Source organism: Eumetopias jubatus, unplaced genomic scaffold, assembly GCF_037043125.1.
Source record: "Eumetopias jubatus isolate StellerSeaLion01/CBP00866 unplaced genomic scaffold, mEumJub1_p1.0 scaffold_17, whole genome shotgun sequence".
Classification (NCBI taxonomy): domain Eukaryota; kingdom Metazoa; phylum Chordata; class Mammalia; order Carnivora; family Otariidae; genus Eumetopias; species Eumetopias jubatus.
This window is the reverse complement of record NW_028274823.1, coordinates 82,106,311-82,122,409: the sequence shown is the minus strand read 5'-3', so window position 1 is coordinate 82,122,409 and position 16,099 is coordinate 82,106,311. Positions and strand designations below refer to the sequence as shown.

The window sequence follows — 16,099 nt, the reverse complement described above, 5'->3', positions numbered from 1 at the left end:
GTAAAAAACCACGACTACCAAAGACAAAGCAGAATCTGTCCCTGCGGTGTGTAATCAGGGAGGCAGAGTCATTGTCAAAAGCACAGTCCGGGAAATCCAACCAATCTGGGTTCACGTGCTGGCTCTACCAGTCTCTGACTGCCCGAGGCCGGGCAGGCTTCCTGACGTCCCAGCTGCAGCTGATTCATGCTTCAAAGAAGGTAGACCACACCTCCCGCCCAAGATTTGGGCGAAGATTTCCAATACATATGGGTATACATGGAGCATTTGCTAATTAAATAAAAGTATTTTAGAAGCCTAATAGACAGATTTTTCAAACCACGTAGCCCACTACTGAAAAATAAAGTGGATTCCATTTATTCTCAAACTGACTCAAACTTCAAGCTCACATCCTTCAGGGCAGCTTCCTGGCTGTGCACACCGACAGGACACGCACTTGAATACATGGTCTACACTTCAAAGGATCCAGGCTCCCAAACAGCTCTGTGAACTACATGAAGATTTCTGGCAAAGCGGCGTGTCTCTGCTATGTCATCTTCACTGACCCTGTCCTGCAAGGGTCTGGGTGATGGGGCTGGGTCAGAAACATGCAAGCCCACTCTTCCACCTACACTGGCCTCGGCATCGACTCACAACTCATCCCCCAACACAGAAGAGCCTGCGCTAGAAAAGGGACACTTTTTATCGTGTCTCAGACCAACAATGTGTTCGCAGTAAAATTATGAAACCATAACTGTTGAAAATATTGTTTTAATATGCTCGTTAAATGTTTTAAGTGTGATCATAAACCAAACAAGAATCCATGAAATGGGAACAAGCAGCAGACACTGGTGGAAAAAGTAGAGTGGGAGAGTTACAATTCCACAGGCATGGGGGTATTTTTCAAAACCTGACAGCATGGGACACAACCCGCACAGCGCAGGATGAGAGACAGACAGACCTGCTGCCGAATGCCGGGTCCTGGCCTGAGCCAGGCGCACTGTGGGCAACAGCAGCAAGCCATGCAACCACTTGGAACCTCAGTATCCTCATCTAGGAAAGGGGACTTGTTTAATGTTCCCATGATGATGTGATGATCAAAGACATAAAATACTTGGCCCAGGGCACATCTTAGTGTTCTACACTGGTAGATTAAACAGAAAACAAAAGGGGCGCCTGGGTGGCTGAGGCGGTGAAGTGTCCGCCTTCGGCTCAGGTCATGATCCCAGGGTCCTGGGATCGAGCCCCACATCGAGCTCCCTGCTCAGCAGGGAGCTTACTCCTCCCTCTCCCTCTGCTCCTCCTCGTGCTCTCTCGCTCTCTCTCTCTCTCTCTCTCTCTCTCGATAACTCTCTCTCAAATAAATAAACAAAATCTTTAAAATAAATAAAAGGAAAACAAAAAAAAAAAAACCTAAAGGATCAAGGTGACACATACATGACATGGCCAATTCCATACGAAAAGAGCCAGCGTATCAAAAGACAACCACTGAGGGTCACGGAATAGGAAATAATGGGCGACCCTGACCTTGACAATAAGCATTACAGAGAAGATAAGAATTAAAGGCTATCACAGCAAGGCAAGGAAGCAAGCACTTCACACTGTAACTGGGGGGAGGGTGGCGGGGGAAGGGGGAGGGGTCAAAGTTCAAGACTCACAGGGCATGGGTCAGGGTATGACTAAAGCCAGGAAAGAACAGGGGACTCAAAGGCCACGCCCTCGCTGAGCTTTGATACCGGCGCCCCATTCCCAGAATCAAAGGCAGGGCGGTCTCTGGCTACAAATTTGTTATCACTGCCATCCGCCTGGAGTTGCAAGCTGCTTTTATGGTCTCTCTTGTCCTGCAGGCAACAGGAAGAGCTCCGGAGAGGCTGTGTCAGAGCTGCCCTAGGAGTTAAGGGCAACAGCCCCCGGCTGGGTCAAGTGGCTTCTGAGGTCAGAAGGTGGGTAACGGTCGGCCCTAAGCACAGTGCCCGTTCCAGAGAGCGGATCCGGCTGACAGGGGGCAGCAGAACGGGCCAGGGCAGGGTCGGCTCAAGTTCTGGCCATTACCTACTCCAACAGCGGCTGTACTGCGTATATCGACGGGCTCCTTCTCCGTTATTCTCACGTACGCTTCCTTGGGCAGGGTCTTGCCCCTTCCTTCATGACGTTCCCAACCAGACGCTTCTGTGCAGTCCCCAAAGATCTCAGTGATGTCCCTGGAACAGAGGAGCAACTTAAGCTTGGCCACCGTGGAAATGGACCATAAAACCCTAAAGCTGAGAGACACCTTATCAACCCAGGCCACGTCACTGGAAGCGAACACATGGACATGTTAGATTGGAAAACAAAACATTCACAACGGGCTCCCATCCCCCTCTTTCCTTTCTTTCTGTTTTTGAAAACTTTTCTATTTTTGCCAAAAATATACATAACACGAAACCCCATCTTTTCTTAATTGAAAACTCAAGTCTGTAACTCTCTGTCACAGAGGCATTTCTCTTTTATAAATTTATCTACATTCTTTGTCAATAACTGCTTTTCACAAATTATTGGCATCAACTCCAGTATGAAAACAAGGGGTAACTAGTGTTACCCTCTTTACAAGTCGATGAAAAGGTGGTCACTTCTCTGAGGGGAAACCATGACCCTCAGGAACGATAATCTGCTGTTGGTCATAAACTAACAAAAATTAGGCTTGCCATTACACTGGCTCAAGAGTGTTGAATTAAAGGCTCCAGAGTAAAATATATTTACATAAAAGAACATCATGTCCTGATGATACCAATATACAGTGTAGAGACCTGAAAATAAATCAAGGATTTTCCGCCCACGAGAGAAGTATACCTCAGGAAACAAGTATCGTCTTACGTCGAAGACCTCATATTACGAACAAAAATCGGTTTATTTTGAATTATAAACTAATGTTCGGGGAAGTAACTTCAATCAATGCTAGCCTTAGATGTTTTAACAGAAAAGGAAGCAAAGGAATAGACTGAACAATTATTTCTGGTACATCCTGACAATAGCGTTTATGAGATACCATTTTTTAAAAGCCCAAAATCCAGATTGTTCTTTTATCATGATATTAAATATCATTTAAAAGAGCAATCTGGATTTTGGAGCAATCGATGATCCAATGGAATGGGGCTGTTTATCTCTGCTTCCCTCGAAATCCCCCTACAATTAAAATTGTGGTAAAGAGAGAGAAAAAGACAAAAACTCCAAAGGACAAAGAGAAGAGAAAAGTAGATGAGAGCAGACAACAGACATCAGTGACATTCTGGAAGCTGAAAGCAGAGATGACCGCTGAGCCCGCCAGAGCCAGCCGGAACCTCACTGCCCAGAGAGGCAAAAAAAACCCCAGCTGCCTGCCCCTGAAAGACTCAGGAAATGGGGCTGTGGTTCCTCCGAAGGAGAGGGGGAAGGAGTTGGGAGGAGGGGGACTGGCTAAAAGTCTGCATAAAGAGCAGTCAGACCCTTCCCTGACACCAGGCACAAAAATTAAGTCAAAATGGATTCAACACCTCCACGTAAGAGCTGACCCCAAAAAGTGCTGGAAGAAAACACAGGAGGACAGCTTCATGACACTGGGTTTGGCAATGATTTCTTGCATTTGACACCAGAAGTGCAGGCAACGAAAGCAAAAACAGACAAATGGAAACAGTCAGTCACAAGGCAGCCTATGAAGTGGGAGAAAATATTTACAAATTACACAATGGGGTTAATACACAGAATACATAAAGTATTCCTACAACTCAACCCAAAGAACAAATAACACAATTTAAAAAATGGGCAAAGGACTTGAAGAGACATTTCTCCAAAGAAGATACAGAGATGGTCAACAGGGAGATAGTCAACACCACCTGAGGTAGCACCTCACACCTGTCGGAGTAGCAACAAAGGAGGGAAGGAAGGAAAGAACAAGGTGCTGGTGAGAACGTGGAGAAAAAGGAACCCTCAGGCACTGCTGGTGGGGATGCAGGCTGGTGCGGCCACTGTGGACAAGAGTATGGAGGTGCCTCCAACAGTTGAAAACAGAGCTACCCTACTATCCAATAATCACACTATGGGATATTTACCCAGAGAACACAAGAACACTAACTCAAGAAGATACATGCACCCCTCTGCTCACTGCAGCACTATCTACAACAGCCAAATCATGGAAGCAGCCCAAGTGCCCACCGACTGATGATGGATACAGAAGAGGTGGTATATATACACAACAGAATATTACTCAGCCATAAAAAAGAATGAGATCTTGCCATGTGCAATGACATGGATGGAGCTGGAGGATATAATGCTAAGTGAGTAAGTCAGAGAAAGACAAATACTACATGATTCCATTCATATGTGGAATTTAAGACACAAAACAAGTGAGAAACAAAGAAAAAGAGAGATAAACAAAATCTTAACTACAGAGAACACACTGATGATCACCAGAGGGGAGGTGGGTGGGAGAACGGGAGAAACGGGTGATGGGAATGAAGGAGTGCACCTGTGATGAGCACAGGGTGACGTACAGAACTGCTGAGTCTCCATACTGGACACACGAAACTAACAGAACACCGTATATTAATTATAGTTGAATAAAATATGGAAAATTTTTTAAATAAAAACAAACTAAAAAAAGGCATTTGCACACCCAGGTTCACGGCAGTACTATTCACAATAGCCAAGAGGTGGAAGCAATCTGAATGTCCATCAATGGGTGAATGGATAAAGAAAAAGTGGTACAGACATAAAATGGAATATTAATACTTAGTCTTAAAAAATGAGGAAATCCTGTCATGGGCTACAACACGGATGAACTTTGAGGACATTATGCTGAGTAAGCAAAGCCTGTCACCCAAAGACAAATACCGTAAGATTCCACTTCCATGAGGTATGTGACGTGGTCAGACTCTGAGAAACCGGGGGAAGAAGGTGGGTGCCAGAGGCTGAGGCAGGGAGGAAGGGAGAGCTCGATCGATGGGTCCAGGGTTTCAGTTTTGCAAGATGAAAGGTTCTAGAGGTCTGCTGCACGACAATATCAATAGAGTTCACGCTACTGTACTAGATACTTAAAAATGGCTAAAATGGCAAATTATATATATTTTGGTTTTTTACCACAATAGAAAAAAGGTGGGAGATTATATTGGATTATCTAGGTGGGTCCAATGTAATCACAAGGTTCCTAAAAAGTCAAAGAGGGAGGCAGAAGAGGTCAGAGAAATGCAGTATGAGATGTATTTGACCTGCTCATTTAAAGCAGCCCCTGCCTGGAAAGGGGCCAACAGCCAAGGAAGTCAGCAGCCTCTAGAAGCTACAACAAGGCAGGGAACAGATTTTCCTCTAGAGCCACCAGAAAGGAACGCAACCAGACACCTTGACTGTGGCCCAGTGGGAACCATCAGGGGACTTCTGACCTAAAGAACTCTAAGGTCAAAAAACTACTGTGTTGTTTTGAGCAAAAAAAAAAAAAAAGGGGGGGGGTGGCTATTAGAATCCCAGATCTTTTCCCCAGCTGGTAGAGCCAGACAAACCATCCCTATTCCAATGAAACAAGAACAGGATCCTCTTTTTAAAAATGAAATATTCAGAAACCAGTAAAAATTAAAACACACTGGCAGAAATTAAAAGTTTGACAATAATAGAAAAGGGCGCCTGGGTGGCTCAGTTGGTTAAGCAACTGCCTTCGGCTCAGGTCATGATCCTGGAGTCCCGGGATCGAGTCCCGCATCGGGCTCCCTGCTCAGCGGGGAGTCTGCTTCTCCCTCTGACCCTCTTCCCTCTCGTGCTCTCTATCTCTCATTCTCTCTCAAATAAATAAATAAAAAATAAAATCTTTAAAAATAATAATAATAATAATAGAAAAATCTCTCAGAAAGTATAACAAAAACACACAGAGATGGAAAACAGTTCAGAGAAAAACCTAAGAGATGAAGAGAATCAAACCAGTGGGTCCAAAGAGTCAACTAACAAGCTCTCAGGAAAGAGAAAAAAGAGTGGAAAGGAAATCATCCAAGTAGTAGTACATGAAAACTTCCCAAATTGAAGGGCATGAGTTTCAGAACTGAAAGGTCCACTGACATCAAAAGATCCTAAGACCTATGTCCCAGCTGGAAATTTCAGCATTCTGAGAATAAAGAAGAGTCAAACATTTTCCCGAGAAACAAAGCAGATCCCACACAACCAGCTGGGAAGCAGAACGGCCTGAGACATTTACACATAAGTGTCACAAAGCTCAGCTACAAACAAAATACAGTCATAATAAAGCAAACATTAAGTATTAACGTGTCCACACACCGTAACACAACTATAAGCACAAAATGGAGACAGAAGGAGACGGCGCACGCTGAGGGTAAGGGGCGACGTGTGAGGGCTAAATCCTTAGCAGGAAATCAATAAAAGCCTAAAATTTTAAAAGAGATCAGTAAATGGTACTTACAGCATATGGTGTGTTGTTTAGAAACAGGTAGGCAAATGTGAGAGAATATAAGGGAAAGAGTTGGAAAGGGCTCCTCTAGGCAAAGGAGTATTGGCAGCATATGAACAATGGGGAATGGCTGTTATAGTATTGTGTTTTCTTTATTTATTTGTGAGACAGAGAGCATGAGCGGGGGAGAAGCAGAGGGAGAGGGAGAGAGAGAATCCCAAGCAGACTCCGCGCTGCGCGAGGAGCCCAACGTGGGGCTCGATCTCCCAACTCCGAGATCATGACCTGAGCCAAAATCAAGAGTCGGAAATTTAACCAACGGAACCACCCAAGCATCCCTGTTATAGAATTATTTTAACTGCAAACACTGTGCATGTAATTATCTCAAAATAAATAAAATACATGAATGGATGGAAGCAAGCAAGCAGGACAGAATAGTTAACAAAGCCAACCTACAAGCCGTCACCCAGTAGAGATCTCCAGAATAACAGCTGTCCTAACACTGGGCACATGGTCACTTACAGCTGGGAGTAAAACTTCCAGTTACAGCACCACGCACGGATTCCAAGCGCACTCCGTTGCAAACAACTAAAATGGTTAACGTGCTCTGGAAAATGCTACTAGGGGCTTCAAAAATGTGACCAATAATAAATAGAGTCGCTGGCATCAGATACATATGTAAGGACTGGGAAGAAAGTTACTCTGAGGTAGGAAACAGCATGAGTCTTCATATTGTTTGACAGAAATACACGACTATTAAATATACAATATGTGACTAAATTAATTAAAAGGTCTAAGTAGGCGTTCAACGATTACCTCTATATACCCAAAACATTCTTTATATATTCAAGTTGGCCACAAAAATCGAGGTTTTTTTTTTTAGTTCTTCTCAGTGGGAAAACATGGGAAATATAAACCAAGCATAAAAGGTACATAAAGAAAATAAAAACCCATTTACCTGAATCATGTTGCTTTTGTCTGCATCAATCTTCCTTCCAACCTAGAAGAAAATAAGTAAATTAAAATGTAATGAGCTGCTTCTAAGACAATGAGCTGTTTATAAGAAAAACCTATAATCCAGGGTAACTATTGTTTACCTCTTGTTCTCTATCCACAGCAAAAACTGTTCTTTCCCACTTCCCAGCTAATTTCTGGCTGTCACAGTACACAGAGTCAACCTTATTAGGGAAAGCCATACAGAAGCAAGCATGTAAATCCATGACTAATAAAAAATTGTATACAGCAAGCGCACCTAATGGTATAGCGTGAGTTTTAAAATCATACACTTTTATAAGTGATCTCTTCTCCAGTCAGGCAAATAATTTGCTAATTGATGATACGGAGAAAGATAAAGAAGCAAGAAAGAATCATTTTTCAAACTATAAGAATTACAACTACAGGGTAAAAGGGTAGCAACCTGTTTAAATTTTCATTTTTTACCGAACACAATCACTAGCAAGTAGAACATCTACAGACCATCTATATACAAATGTGTATGATCAAAGAGCTTGTAAGTTGTCTTTGACCCACATCCCCTTACAGGCTTAGACTTGCTTCGTCACTTAATTTCATTTAAGACTTTCTCAACTAAGAATGAGCTATCACCCTTCCAATACATGCGTGAATTATGGTATCTGCAAAAAGAGGGAAAAGTTACCCTTTTATTTTTTTAAGATTATATATTTATTTGAGAGAGAGAGAGAGAGTATGCGCACGCACACGAGCAGGCGGAGTGGCAGAGGGAGATAGAAGCAGACTCCCCGCTGAGCAGGGAGCCCCATGCGGGACTCGATCCCAGGACCCTGAGATCATGACCTGAGCCGAAGGCAGATGCTTAACTCACTGACCCCCCAGGTGCCCCAAAAGTTAACTTTTTAAAAAATTAATTAACATTTGTATTAACGTATTACCTGCATACAGAAAAACACAAAAATCTTGAGTGGCTCGCTTAATTTACCTAAAGTGAACACACACGTGCAGCCACCACTCTCCCCAAAGGTCACCATCACCCTGACTTTCAAATACCACACATTAATTTTGCCTGTTGGGCAAGGTCCTGTTACCCAAGCATCTGCCTGGAAGTCCACGAATCCCTGTATCTGGACCAAAATAAAATGCTTTGGGAAGAGAGAAGCAAGTAGTCACTGACCACAAGGAGATACTATCTCAGAAAGATGTTGACACGTCGGAGGAAAATGTTTTGGCTGATTGGATGGTTGTTTGAGGTCAACCTGCAGGATCTCTAGAGACTGTAGGACACAGAAGCTATTTTATGATAAAAATAGATGAATGTCCCACTGGCGGTTAGATGAGGGAAGGGGAGCTGAGGGAAGGGAGGGGGGAGACTGGATCTCCTTTCTATAGTACAAAAACACCTATGAAAATACAGGTACTAACCAAACGAGTTTGTGCTAAAAGCTAGACTAAGGTACTGATACATCAACGCATTTGATCTTCTAATTGCTCTGAAGCCCGCAGATAGGTAAGGATTCTGCGTCTCAGAGTGGGTAAGGGTGATACACCAAGCTAAACAGTAGGTGAGGCAAAACTGTTCCTCCTTTTTTTTCCTAAAGATTTTATTTATTTGAGAGAGAGAGCGAGCACAAGCAGGGGGAGCAGCAGAGGGGGAGGGAGAAGCAGACTCCCTGCTGAGCAGGGAGCCTGATGCGGGACTCGATCCCAGGACCCTGAGACCATGACCTGAGCTGAAGACAGACACTTAACAACTGAGCCACCCAGGCGCCCCCAAAGCCATTCCTGTTCATGGCTTCTACGCAGGGCTAGAGACACCAGAAAACCAAAAGGAAAAATGTTCACAGAAAAGAGGCCAGACTAATTAGATACAGAATATATCGTATGGTTCCTGCTCCTGAATCATTTAAAGGAAAAGAACCAAGTAACGCAGGGTCCACAAAAGTCTTCTGAATTACCAGGAAGTTGACTAGTTCTGTCACTTATAAAGTCGGCCCACTTATCTTTCTGTGCCTCAAAGGAGAAGTTTCAAAAGAAATCCGTACACTTCACAAGGTGTAATTTTCTGTCATGTTAATTTGTTTTATGCTCCGTACGCATTTCCCACTGCAGCAGGGGAAATCAAAAGAACATGAGGTCCATCAGAAAAAGTCACAGATACAGAGGCAAACTGCCACCAGAAAATTACTGAGGGAGCCTATGATAATGCCCCCTTCAAACGACATGCCATACCTGCATGAATATTTAATTCAATCACACTACTTTCAAAAAGCAGGGAACACAGTTCAAAAGGAGAATGTTCTATTCTGTTACTTGAAGAGGGAGAGGCAAGAAAACAACCAAAGAGAGTGAATATAAGGCTCTATGTGGTGTGCTCGCCAAAAGGCATGTCTCTCAAAGGGCCTTCCTGCACCGTCACTGCGAGTACGAAATAATGTCAATGACAATAGCTAGAACCTTCAGACACCATACATAAATCAATTAAATGCCTTTACATTAAATCCTAGGAGAACCCTGCAAAGCGGGGAGGCCTTAGGATCCCCAACTGATCGGATGCAGCCCCCGGGCCCCGAGAGATCAGGTAACTTGGCCAAGCTTGCAAACCTGTCCAAGGTCACAGTGCGAGAAAAAAGGAAAGCGTTCCCATCAAGTCTCCGGGGCACCAAAGACACTGTTCTGCTTCCAAATGAAAGCAACCAAGCCTGCTGGTCAATTCAAAATCACTTAATGATTCTTTCACTATTCCCTGGTTTCAAATTGCTTCTGGTTTGTCCTGAGTAAAGGGTATCGGCCTGCCTTCCTCCTATGAGATGGGGTAATGTCTTGATAGCAAGTGGCCTGAGGACAGAAACAAAAATAGGCCTGGATGGACTCTTTTTATAGAGGAGCTAATGGGGTCCAGTGGCTGAGAGGTCTCCGGGGATCTTCCGTAGATGGGATCAGGCACAAGGAGCGTACTACAAAGTTGCAGGTTTCATTCCACACCGGACACATGCCCTGAAGAAACAACCGGGGGGGGGGGCGGGGGGGGCGTTCTTTCTGGGACTTGTGAGTAAGCCAGGTAACTGTGCTCACCTTGCAGAGGAAAGCACCTAGGGGGAAAAAATTATCCAAATTACACGGGCAGGGCTGTGGCTCTACCTTTCAGTTGAGACCGAGTGTAGTAAGACAAGATCTTCACAGACATTAACCCAGGGGCTGGCAGAAGAATACTGGGTGGAGAGGGGACAGAATTAAGGCAGCCTTCCTTACTCACTCATCCTGGGTAGCAATACTGACCCCACTGTGTGTCTCCTACTGCTCACTTCCTCTCAAGAAAAACCACACTGGAGCGGAAGGCTCCAAGAGTAAAAAGCAATGAGCGTTAAAGAAGCAAGGTTGACGAAGGAAAAGATTCAAGTTCACGGCATTCTGCAAGGCATGGCCAGCTCCCACTTTACAGGTTTGTATTTGTAGGGCCAGTCCTCTCAAAGCTTATCTCTTCCTCCTGGAGTGGCTTCATCTTTTTTTTTTTTTTTAAGATTTTATTTATTTATTTGACAGAGAGAGAGACACAGCGAGAGAGGGAACACAAGCAGGGGGAGCTGGAGAGGGAGAAGCAGGCTTCCCGCCGAGCAGGGAGCCCGGTGCGGGGCTCCATCCCAGGGCCCCGGGACCATGACCTGAGCCGAAGGCAGACGCTCAACCGACTGAGCCACCCAGGCGCCCCTAGAGTAGCTTCCTCTTGGGGGCCAGCCTGAGAGACTGGGAGGGAGAGGCCGCCCACAGGACAACCCCGGGGGGACGATGCTGAAATCAACTGCCACTGTCCACCAAGGACATGTGACCAGAAACTGCAGCAGGCACGCTTCATTGTCAGCAGCCCCGGCCCAAACTCTGTAATTATAATTCAGTTGTTTCTTCTCAGGGGGAAGATGGCGTGTAATTGGACAAGCATAATATGGAGACCAGTAACAGCACAAGATCAATTTCATCACACTTTTCTATTTTACTACGTTTTTCCATTAAGATTACACTTTATTAGAATAGCAAAGACCACAGCAGTTTTTCTCATTCTCACTCCTAAACAGCAAATGCAAATTAAATCTTAGTCTGAGACTCAACACACACAGTTTAATTCCACCATTTCTTTCTCTCCTCTGCTTGGAGAAGAACCTCAGCAGTCTCTCAGGAGGGAGGGATTCAGGGGCAGTTGCCGGGCCCCAGGCATCAAGTCAGGCAGACTCCGCTAGGCTGCCTTCTGCTGGTGGCCGGCATCATCCTCTTGCCAGGGAGAACGACGTGGGATTACACTCCAGGAAAGCCTCGATCTGCCCCTCACTGCACCGCACTCCTACTTTTTCTAGATTTAAAGACTAGCACGAAGAGGGAATTGGATGTCTCCTCCCCACCCCTCAGCCCTTATGCAGGACATCATGCTTCTCCGGGGGAAGCCAGAGCTCCTTCTCTGAGCTGCTCACCAGGGTGTAAAAGAAAACACAAACCACAAAAAAATCATCCATTTATTTACTACCCTGGCGATTTCCCAACCTGCCTCTCAACGGGCTTTCCCTTTTCTTCTCTTCTGTAAAGTGGAGTTTGGAGGAACAGGTTCATCCGGAAGAAGAGGACAGATCTGCAAACTGCAGCCCACTAAAATGTGGGAGCTGAAGGAGAGCATCTGATGGAGGCGGGGAGGGGGTTAAGCATTTTCAGAGAAATACAAGACGCTAGTCATTCCCAAAGATGATGAAGAGTGAAAGCAACTATACTCCAGGAGATGACAAGAGAAATTAATGGGAACAAAGCAAAATGGTCACCGCCCAGAAGCTAATCCTTGAAGACCTGAGTATGACCTCAGGCAAAAATCACCCCTTCTCCCCTTCCCCAAGGAGGAGGTAAGCGCCTTCCTCAGAAGGAGGAAGGAAAGCACCTTTTATCCGAATCATTCAGCAAACCTTTCCCGAGTGGGATCACACAAAGACGCAAAAGCAACTTCTCTGAAGGAGCTCAGAGTTCAGCCAGAAGGAAAACCCATACCACTATTTACACTTCTGGGTGCCAAGTGATACCAGGGTGGTAAATAACAAGCGCTTCCCTGCCTGGGGCCAGGCACCACTCCTGGACATTTCATGGATCTCATTCTAATCCCTGAAACCTGCCTGTGAGACTGGCAAATGTCTTGTTACTGATGGGAACAGGGGTGTATGGGACACAGAAAAGGGTCTTTCAAACAAAAGTAATATTTTTATATTAATTTTCAGATACCCGAAGGGTATGCTTCCACCCCAAGTAGAAAATCTATCCCTATTTTCCCTTTCGAAGGCTGCCCAGAACAGTCTCGGACGCCTAGAACTTGTGCTCAGACACTCACAAAATGAAGAAAGAATTTTCTGACATGGCAGGTCCTGGTATCAGCAATGCCCTGCCCTGCTTTATTGGAGCGGGGTCTGGTGGTTACTAAAACACTACCCATGGATGTGCCAATATAATCTTCCTCAAATGTTATTTAATCACAGCTCCTCGAGGGCAAGAGTCACACTTTATCCCTGCCTATCATGCTCTTAGCACCTAAGGCAGATAATCACCCAAAAATCCTATCGTGTTTTTCTTGACCAATTCCATCAAATCAAACTTCTCAGGTCGATTCACCCACCTTTACTTTGCACACTGAGTCATCATTTTCAAGACTGGAGTCATACCCACTTTCAAAAGATCTGTTCGTTGTTAAACGTTCGATTCTGCAGTTCTCTCTAACGTCCTTCTCCCTGGCCCCTCAAGGTCAATCAAGCCCACCACCGGGCTTAGAAAGAACAACGGAAATCAACATATTTACAATGATACAGGAATTTTCTACATGATCTCTTACTTAACAAAAACATTGTTCTCAAAATACCTCATATGCACCCAGTAAATTCTGAATTAGTACTTACTCCTACCTAGTATCTGATTATACTTTACCTTTCGTTAAAACCATCTTTATGCAGTCATATGTCACAATCAAGAAAAGTCTTAATTACAGGAGGATCAAAAGCTATAATCCTTTTAAAAAAACTATCTAAACAAGGTCCCATCTACTGTGGTCCCAGCAGCCTCCCTTTGAAACAACATCTCCCCAACTAGTCAGAAAGTCTCATAAGTGGAGGTTACGTCATACTGACATAGAAGAACTGAAGGTCTCCACAAACACCTGTTCTTGCTCCGTTTCCTGCTTGTACTCTTGCTAGGACTTGCACCTCCACTTTATACACGCCGCGTTAAGCAAAGAGTTTATGTCCTCCTCGTGAGGGGCAAGGAGTCGGTGATTTCTCGAGAACAGATAACATCTAACGCAGGAGCGGGAGAGGATGAAGCGATCATACGCATATTACACCACCCGAGCTAGACATCTCCACGCCAAGACCCCGGGCTCCAAGGAGTAACGTGTGAGCCCTCGTCTTTGTTCTCACGGCTCCTGGATGCCTGAGGGGCACCCGTACACCAGACCGCGGTCCTCCACAAAACCCCAGCCCCCAAGCTAGGACTAGACCCCCTCTTCTCCTTTCTGAGTCTCCGTCTGCACCTGCACTCTCTCTCTACCTTCGATAAACCCTGCTGGCTGGTGTGTGACTTCCATCCTGCGGGCAGCCAGGGGCCCTCCTGGCTGCTGCTGGGGAACCCGGCCTGCGGCATCAGCAACCCAAACACGGAGCATCTACAGGCCAGCAACTCCATAAACAGACTTTAAAGACTAATCCGAATGCCTTGCCTTTGGAATCTTGTTTCTTTTTAGATACTGAGAAGAATAAATATTTAACGAAAATTAAAGGACCTGAAAACGGGCGCCTGGGTGGCTCAGTCATTAAGCGTCTGCCTGCGGCTCAGGTCATGATCCCGGGGTCCTGGGATCGAGCCCCGCATCGGGCTCCCTGCTCAGCGGGGAGTCTGCTTCTCCCTCTCCCGCTCCCCCTGCTTGTGTTCCTGCTCTCCCTGTCTCTCTCTGTCAAATAAATAAATAAAATCTTTAAATAAATAAAGGAACTGAAAACAATGGGAACTTTCTAATTTCCTTTTTTTTTTTTTAAGATTTTTTATTTATTTATTTTTGAGAAAGAGAGAATGAGAGAGAGAGAGAAAGCACATTGCGGGGGGAGGGTCAGAGGGAGAAGCAGACTCCCCGCCGAGCAGGGAGCCCGACGCGGGACTCGATCCCGGGACTCCAGGATCATGACCTGAGCCGAAGGCAGTCGCTTAACCGACTGAGCCACCCAGGCGCCCTCTAATTTCCTTTTTAAACACTTTGAAGTAGCGTTGGGACTTCAGAAGACAATTCGGCAGGGACCGGCAAACCAAGCTGCCGCAACCAACCCCGCCAGTCACAGAAGGGGTCTTTCCTGTTCCTGAAAGAAGTAAAATTTAGCTGAGTGCTAAGAATACAAGGCGGACGGAAAAGAAATCCCAAATCCACTCCGAGAGAGAAACAGATTAACTCCAGGGCCAAGGCAGATCCCGGGAAACGCCGCCGGCCCCGAACCAGCCTCCGGACTCAAACCGGACGTGCGCGGCCATGCGCCAGGGCGTCTGCGCAGCCCCGCCGATTTCCGGGGCCTCGGCCACGTGATACAGCCCCCCCCCCCCCAGCCACAGCGGATTGGACCTGACCACAGGCAGCCGCTCATAGGCTGGCCAGGAACCTAAAAAGATGGGGCCAGCCAATCAGATGTCTGCCCCAAAACCTGGCTTCCAGAAACCCGAGGCGAAGCTGCCAGGGAGACGCTGGGGTACACGAGGCCAGGAGGGCCGCTCAGAGCCAGGGCAAGCGCCGTGGGCCGGGTCCGTCGTGGCAAGTGCATACGGTTCCGGGGTGAGCCTGCCCGCCTTCCACAACCGGCAAGTCCCCCCGGCAGAGCTCCTGACGGCCACAGACGGTGAACCTGGGGGGAAGGGGACCTGCTAGGACCCGTGTGGGTGGAACAAAACCACCTTCTCTTGGGTCGAACAGCTCACATCACTTGGTGAGGCACCCGAGGCCCGATCCCTAAGGAAATGCGGGTTTATTCAAGTTCCTCTCTCCTCTGACTGCAGGTTTCTCTGCTAGAAAATAGGGCCACTTTGGGGGAGGGTCTCTAAGTTGGGTCCTTTAACCTCAGCAGGGGCAGCCGCTGGAGAATCAGCAGGCGCCTTTCGGACCCAGAGGGCTCTCCTGGGGGCAGTGACGGGAAACGGTCTCTTTTACCTGCGCTGTCACATGATGACTTCTCGTCCGATTAAGTGGAATTAACAAACATTTCTCTAAATATTCCTAAAAGGTGCCACTTTCCGGACTGCCCCATTTTGGCTATATATACAAAGAATACTGGAATTTTCCAGTTGTTTTCAGTTTCTCTATTTTTCATTTAGAATATCCAATGATACAATGCCGCACCTCTCCCGCAAAGTAGCTAAGCAGCAGAGAGGGTAGCTTAGTCATTAGCAAGAATGTTTATATCAGGAATAGTGCTACCACCTTAACCCTATTTTCAGTATTCCACTTGGGTGGGGTAGTGGTGGGGGGGGCACGGTACCAAAACCAAACACTGGAAATCCAAATACCTATCTCGTCAGGCGGCTTTTAACAAACCAGAAGGGCATTTGTCTCAAGGTCTAAAACTATAAGCATTCAACCAATGAAATTGCTCATAAAGTATTTTTAGAACGATGTCAGAAAACAATGTCCAAGACTTTGAAAGGAACAAAAGAACTCCCTAGGTGTCCCTTCCGTGGTGTGCTAGACAGCTGGGGGCCATCCCA

The 16,099-nt window shown here is 46.0% G+C and overlaps 1 protein-coding gene across 9 annotated transcripts in view; it reads right to left on the bottom strand.

Annotated features, from left to right (window-relative positions):
* SGMS1 (sphingomyelin synthase 1) overlaps positions 1-16,099 on the bottom strand; it is a 266,257-nt gene that overhangs the window by 134,668 nt on the left and 115,490 nt on the right. For 8 of the 9 annotated variants that reach the window (XM_028104479.2, XM_028104476.2, XM_028104477.2 and 5 more), the window contains 2 exons: positions 7,338-7,379; positions 2,032-2,180 (listed from right to left, as the gene is read on the bottom strand). The gene's annotated coding sequence lies outside the window, so the exon portion shown is untranslated. The remainder of the gene's footprint in view (positions 1-2,031; positions 2,181-7,337; positions 7,380-16,099) is intronic. The other variant, XM_028104480.2, reaches the window with a different exon arrangement.